Source organism: Choristoneura fumiferana, chromosome 10, assembly GCF_025370935.1.
Source record: "Choristoneura fumiferana chromosome 10, NRCan_CFum_1, whole genome shotgun sequence".
Lineage (NCBI taxonomy): Eukaryota > Metazoa > Arthropoda > Insecta > Lepidoptera > Tortricidae > Choristoneura > Choristoneura fumiferana.
Window position 1 is genome coordinate 11887949 of NC_133481.1, and position 7779 is coordinate 11895727.

Here is a 7779-nt window from a genome sequence, read left to right on the forward strand (position 1 = left end):
CGGCCCATTGCCACTTCAGCGTGCTAATGCGGTGGGCTATGTCGATAACTTTGGTTCTCTGCCTTACTGTAACAAAATACAAGAAGAATAAACCTTATTCATAGAAAACAAAAACAATGAGACTCAAAAATTTACTGCTCATTACAAAATAAACTTAACAAACTTTTTTTTTGTATTCTACTGGATGGCAAACGAGCAAGTGGGTCTCCTGATGGTAAGAGATCACCACCGCCCATAAACATCTGCAACACCAGGGGTATTGCAGACGCGTTGCCAACCTAGAGGTCTAAGATGGGATACCTCACGTGCCAGTAATTTCACCGGCTGTCTCACTCTCCACGCCGAAACAAAACAGTGCAAGCACTACTGCTTCACGGCAGGATTAGCGAGCAAGATGGTGGTAGCAATCCGGGCGGACCTTGCACAAGGTCCTACCACCTGCAAAAACTTCAAATTATATTGTAATTGTGCAGTAATATACGAACAGTTAATGAGTTTTATCCATATTATTATGCTACTATAGAACCATGTCATATTATTACGTCATTAAATTAGTTAAACGCAAATAAAATAACTTATTTGGACGTTAATGTTCTACGGTGACTCAAGAATCAAACTGTATATTATTCTTATAACGAAATAGCTCACACGATAGCGATATATTAGACACGTAAAAGTTAGCGCTCCATAAAAGAAATACTACTTATACGTTATTCATTCCAGAAATATCACTTCCTGTTTCATATCGGCTCGGCTCATTCATCGAAGGTCGTTTCCTTCGCTCCGAAACTTTCAAAGCAATTACAGAAGTAGTTGTTAAGTTTCACATCACCCCCATTTCGGGATTTCCATTCACGAAATGAATTCCCTCATAACAGGGAAGTGGTTTCATATTTCGTAATAAGAATTTCAGCAAGCTTTCTCTGATTACGAATTTACAGTTCAATTTGAATTGATTGCGATGGAGAACAATCCTTTCTAGTACTAAGTTATTTATAACTCCGACGACGATGTACTTTATACGTGTGTAGGTAAGTTTAAGTTCGCTTCGTCTCCCTAACCAAGTAAGCACCTACTGGTACCAAATAAATAACTGAATTATGAATGGAAGTGACCAGTTTGTTCGTCCGCGTAAGAAACCGGAGGCAAGGTTAGGTTAAGCCAGTTAATAGGAGCTTTATACCGGTACCAAAAATTACCTGTACCTACTAAAGCCGATATGATGTATGGTATTATCCATTTTGATTCCGTAGTACTGGTATCATACAGGTAATGGTTCAATAGGACCGAAATAGAAAAGATCAGTAGGTATAATTCCACTTTAGTCGGTAAAAGTACCAGTATTTTTTATACTAGTTTCAAGTCTTAGTACCTATGCAAAGAAACCAAGATTTGGAACCATTACCAAAAATACTGGTACTTAAGCAGTACTTAAAACGACAGTACACCGATTTTCATTTTGATCCTAACTACCTATCTGATACTGTACTACGGAACTAAAATAGAAAAGACTAAGCCGTGTTAGGGCTCAATGGAATCTTTGTGAGATGTATGTACTTTGGCTACGAATCACTAAAAAGTGATAAATAAAGAAATTTTTAACAAAAAAGTAAAACCGACTCCAAAAAAATAAAAAAATAACAAAAAATGGAACCGACTACAAAACCCTTGAAAATATTTTCCTAGGTACCTACTAGATCGAAGTCGTAGCCTCAGCACGAGCCAGCAGGAGTGAAACAATAGCCGTCTACCTCACCTACATACTATGGGTTTCAATCCTTCCTGCTGGATCGTGCTGAGTCACCGACTTCGATCTAGTAGGTATCGTAGTCGTAGGTCTAGTAGGAGTCGGTTTTACTTTTTTTATTTTATTTTTTGTTTAGGTACACTACTTTACACTCTCTATATCTTTTAATCGTGGCGGTTATAACATCTCAGTGTAATTACTTCAAACCCGTGGTTTGACATTTCTCAGTAATAAAACCTAGTTATTTAATAGAAACATGTAGCTTAATAAGACAACTTTTTGTTGACTGTACATACAGTATCATCTAATCTGCATCATGTCTGTACCAAATTTCATGTCTATTCTATCTCTGCCAGTTGTTGCAAATTAAATTACAGGATTTGAAACGCACAAATACCTAAATATACGAAATGAAGTCAATTAAAAGCTTGTGAAACCTAAACAAGCATTTTACTAAATCTTATCAAACGGACGCGATGATATATGTAGGGTGACCATTAAGTTATATTTTCTTAATTATTGGGTTATTAATGAAATAATTCTAAGTAAATATTAATTGAATAGGATACAGATTCATAGTTAACAATCGTTTTGTCTGAGCAGTAAGACAATTTGATTGCTGCACACGTCTACAAATTCACTGCTTAATATAAGCACAAACGTTGGCATGTAATGCTGTTGGGAACAAAACGGTCGCGGTAAGTACTAACGTAAGAGAATGTAAAACCAAAGTTATGCGGTGGCTTGCGAGACAAAAGGATGCCTCCTCTGACAGCCTTAGGTACATGCCCGATACAATTGCTTTAGCAGGTATTCTACATTACATGTTTGGAGTTTATTTGACAGAGAATATGACTCGTAGAGATGTTATAATAATTACTAGCCTGTTACCCGCGACTCCGTCTGCGTATAATTTGTTTATCGTTTATTCCACACGAACTTTGCAATTTTCTGCAATGAAATCTATCCAATGTCCTTCCCCGGGACTCAAACTATCTGTATACCGAATTTCATCTTATTCGGTTCAGCGGTTTAGACGTGATGAAGCAACGAGCAAACAAACAAATAGACTTACACTTATTTTGTTCCCTTACACGGGTATAGCCTTTGTAAGTCTATTTGTTTGTTTGCTCGTTGCTTATGCCCCTGACGTTATTAGCCAATAAATATACCCATGTATTGGTAATAATGCTAGTTATTAATCTGCCAAGTTTTATCTCATAATTATTGTCAGTTTCCTTGCAATGTCACTTGAAAGTGTTTTTTACTTTTCTAAATATCTTGAAAACTACTGGTTCGTTTCTTTTGTGATTAACGTATGTTGTTAATGGCATGAAGAGGAATAAATTCGAAAAACACAAGACGTATCTAGGTCAACATTAACTTGGTCATTTTAGATGACAAATATTTCAAACTTTTTTTTGACACTTGTGAGTCAGCGACACCAACCATTTTGTTTACCAGTTAAACTGTCAGCACAATAATATATCATCATCATCATCAGTCATCCTCCCACTGGGGCACAGGCCTCCTCTCAGAACAAGAGGGCTTTGGCCATAGTTCCCACGCGGGCCCAGTGCGGATTGGGAACTTCACACGCACCATTGAATTGCTTCGCAGGTTTGTGCAGGTTTCCTCACGATGTTTTCCTTCACCGCAAAGCTCGTGGTAAATTTCAAATGTAATTCCGCACATGAATTTCGAAAAACTCAGAGGTGCGAGCCGGGGTTTGAACCCACGACCCTCTGTTTGAGAGGCGATAGGTCAAACCACTAGGCCACCACGGCTTTTGCACAATAATATATATTGGTCTGAAATCAAACGGCTTGGAGCAACATGGTGCAACAACGTACTTTCTTCATACCTAATTTCATAATAAAATATTGAAAACGAGAAGTATTTATAGAATTATTTGATTGAGAGAACTAAGAAGCTTAATTTTCTTCTTTCATGCTCTAAAAGTACGTTAATAAAGCCGAACGTGGTGGGAGTAAACACATCATTTAACCCCTAGGGATTAAAATGTAGCTATTTTTAAATATGCAATATTGCGTCAATTTTCTAAAAAAATGACATAGAGTTGTGCTGTTGTATTTAAAACTTCAACCGAACTGAGTTAGTTTGTACGGTCATAAAAATATGACTCATAAAGAAATAAATCCAGTGAAGAGGGAGTCTGAGACGTGCTATTTAGCATAATCCAGCCATTTGTCTGCCCGTCACAGACGTGACTTCTAAACAGTTTAGGCCGAATATTTGAACGCGACTGTGGACTGTCTGCAATGTATTATAATCTATGGCACTATGAAAAGCAATCGACGTACATGTATATTGATTCCAACTATATTAAATTTCAAGAATGCTTGAACTAATGAGGGAGTGCTAATGGGTAAAATAATTGGATATGGTTTTTGATGTCTGCCTATATTCATCCCACTGCAGGGCACAGGCCTCCTCTCTTGAGCCGTAGTCCGTAGATTGGGAATTTCAAAATTGGTGTGTACCATTGAACTCCTTCGTCGATGTGTGACGGATTTTACTCACGATGTTTTCTTCTCTGGAATAATAAATAATCCACGCTTCTGGAATCATTTTCTTTTTCAATTATTTTGGTGAGGACAATTTCCAAATCTTAGTTTCGCATTACGGAATTCCTTAATTTGTACACAAATCTTGCTTAGCCAGTAGAGGTTTAACAAAAACAATGAGACTCAAAAATTTACTGCTCATTACAAAATAAACTTAACAAACTTTTTTTTTATTCGACTGGATGGCAAACGAGCAAGTGGGTCTCCTGATGGTAAGAGATCACCGCCGCCCATAAACATCTGCAACACCAGGGGTATTGCAGACGCGTTGCCAACCTAGAGGCCTAAGATGGGATACCTCACGTGCCAGTAATTTCACCGGCTGTCATACTCTCCACGCCGAAACACAACAGTGCAAGCACTGCTGCTTCACGGCAGGATTAGCGAGCATGATGTTGGTAGCAATCCGGGCAGACCTTGCACAAGGTCCTTCCACCTACAAAAATTAATTTATAATAAAATTAATTTATTATGTAGAAACGTACAAAGGTGACACTTATACATGTTAGTTAGACGCAGTTAGGTACATGAATGCAGCTGTGCTGCATTCTCCGCCACAATATGACGCGCAAAAGTCGTAATCTAAAAAATACGAGCATACTTAATATCTATTTCGTTCAGTTTATCAAAACATTCTGTCAAACTGCAAAATGGCCGTATAAGCAAAGATTATAAATTCTTAAAAATTCGTCTACACCCTTACATCGCTTTATATCTTCATTCAAAACAAAAATCAAACAGACCCACTACTCTGCTCTACCCAGACTACCCACTCGCACATAAAAAAACTAATCGATCATTAAATAAAAATTGGATTTTATTCTATTGGTGCGTAATTGGAGAGGTGTCAGCCGGTCGGTAAAAATATCACACGCTGGCAATCACTTGTCAACGATTTTTGCAAGGCTTATGAGTATTGTTCAAACTGCCAGTCAATCAACCTGATGTAACGGACGGCGGCTATGAAGAACGGTCCAAAATGGTGGCAGCTGTTGCAAAAAATGTTATTTTTTAATGAAATTAAAACTGAATACAATTCCTACCAACAAATGATGATAAAATTGATAACTATAAAGTAATAGTAGGATAATACTGTGATGTAGGAACCAGGATTTTTATCCTGGTTCCTACATCACACGACTTCGTCACGAAACTAATCGACGTCGTCATCGTCGGTCGTTTTAGTACGAAACTAATTTTACGTATGCGGGCTTATAGAAGACAGTTTAAGATTAAGTTCTAACTGTGCTTAATGTAGATAAAGGAGCCTTCCTTTACATTTACGGTCTATTATCAATCCTTCTAGTTGTGTAGAATCTGTAATGGGACTTGGTTTGTACTACATAATTATTTTAAGGTGATAAAATTTCAATTTCCTTTACCTCCTATCATGAACTTTTATATGTCCAATGATTTATCTGTTTTGATTTGAGTTACCTGCATTACGCTTATTTCCAGGAGATCTCCCAAACCAACAAGACGCAGATTCATGGGAGGCTTTTTGTAAGAAGAAAATGCGGTTGACATTCCCTTAGTACTAAGGAGACCGTCTGTGAGGAGTTATTGTAGCGAAAGAGAAGAAGGAGTACTGTACTGCTGGCTGGATAGTCTGCATTTTTATCTGATAGACATTCACAATTTACAATAAATAATTCGTGTCTAAACGAATTGAATGTAAAATCTTTTTTTAATACCAACACACCACCCACCCACCACCTATTCTAAAAAAATATAATTTAATAGTGTTATTACACAAAATTAATTACACATTGATAGCGTATTCCCGGTATCTACTAATTGGAAGGCAGTATATTATTTTACCAATTAGTAATACTTACTAAGAAAACATTGCATGTTTTTCAGTCAAACAAAGGATAATTATTATACATTTTTGCACCGAATGAGTAAATCTAGGCTTTAGTAAGCTAATCCGGCCAACTACGAGGGGTACCTACAGTCCATTTATTTTACTGATTGGATAATAAACGCAAGATAATAAAGGAAATATAAAAGAATACCGACCTGTGCAAACAACCGGAATAGAAGCCGAAGCGTGAGGCGGTGCAGTGGAACGTACGAAGCAAAATAGGTCGCGGCAACCAATCCAAAACTAACTTTCCGGCATCACAGGTTGTTTCCAATTTTAAGACTATGTACTCGTAGGCTATTTAAAAGCGTCATTATTAGGCGTTAGGAGTAGAAAAGTTCTCGAGTGGTGATCCTCAGTTGACGAGTCTGCGCTTCTGCTTAATGTTGGTGCTTAGCTCAAAATAGTATTACAACTCAAGCAACAAAACGCACATTCATTTGCGCGGTATCATTAGTTGATGATTTGGTAAATTTAGCGATATAAAAAACATAGGTCAATTTTTGGTTACCTGCACTTTGCTTTACTATTTCCCTCGATCAGCTTTTCCAACTTTTATGGAACGTTTAAAATAACAAGTTTACCTAGTAAAGTATATACCTTTGAAATTAACAAATGGATTTTTAAAACAGGAAATATTTCAGAGCCGTAAAAACTGGTGCTAGAGAATAATTTTTTAACTTTCTGGTCAATTAAGTAAAATCTAGTTGATGAACCATATTTGGAAATCTGTTTTCTGAGATTAAGAAAATATAAACGGCAAAAGCTACTAGACTAGTTTTAATTTAAATAATTTGAGCTCTTTGCCAAGAGGCGTTATGATTTAACCTGGACTTAGATTAGAGCTTAATTCAGCATATAACATTTGAAAGAAAAGAAAGAATGAAAGAAGTCATTTATTGCCACAACAAAAAATTAATAAAAAAATAAACAGTTGAAAAAGAAAATCATACCTACACTAAACCTAACATTTACATATTATAGCATAGAACTTACCCCAAATATGTAAATACTGAAGCCAAATAGCAAATAATTATTACAGAACTCATAAATACATTTTTCATTATAAAAGTTACTCGCTTTTCATCATTATAATTTTTTAACAATAGTACAGTAAACTAAATTTAGAAAAAAAATCACAGCAGTCGCAATACCAGAGCAAATGCAATCAGAATGTCATGCAAATTATATGGATTCAAAAATAGAACATCAGACATTTGCCGGCGGTTGTTATGGTGTGAAATGGTAATTGAAAGTCATTCAGGGTTTTTTATTGCGGCAGTTGCTATTTTGCAAAGTTCAGGCTATAAACAAAACAGTTATTTGCCACTATATACAGGAATCAACACAATGTTTTATTGATTTTAATCGTAACGCGAAAAGTAGTCCTACATCGACGACGAAATTTGTGAAGTACTAAAATCAATTACAATATAACTAATACAATAATTACTCTTTATGAATATCATATTATATTAAAAAAAATCAAAACAATATATAAAAAAACTGTTTGAATTTGTAAAGAAGTAAGATAAAACCGTAAAGTAAAAATTTACGTTTAAATAATCTCATTTTAT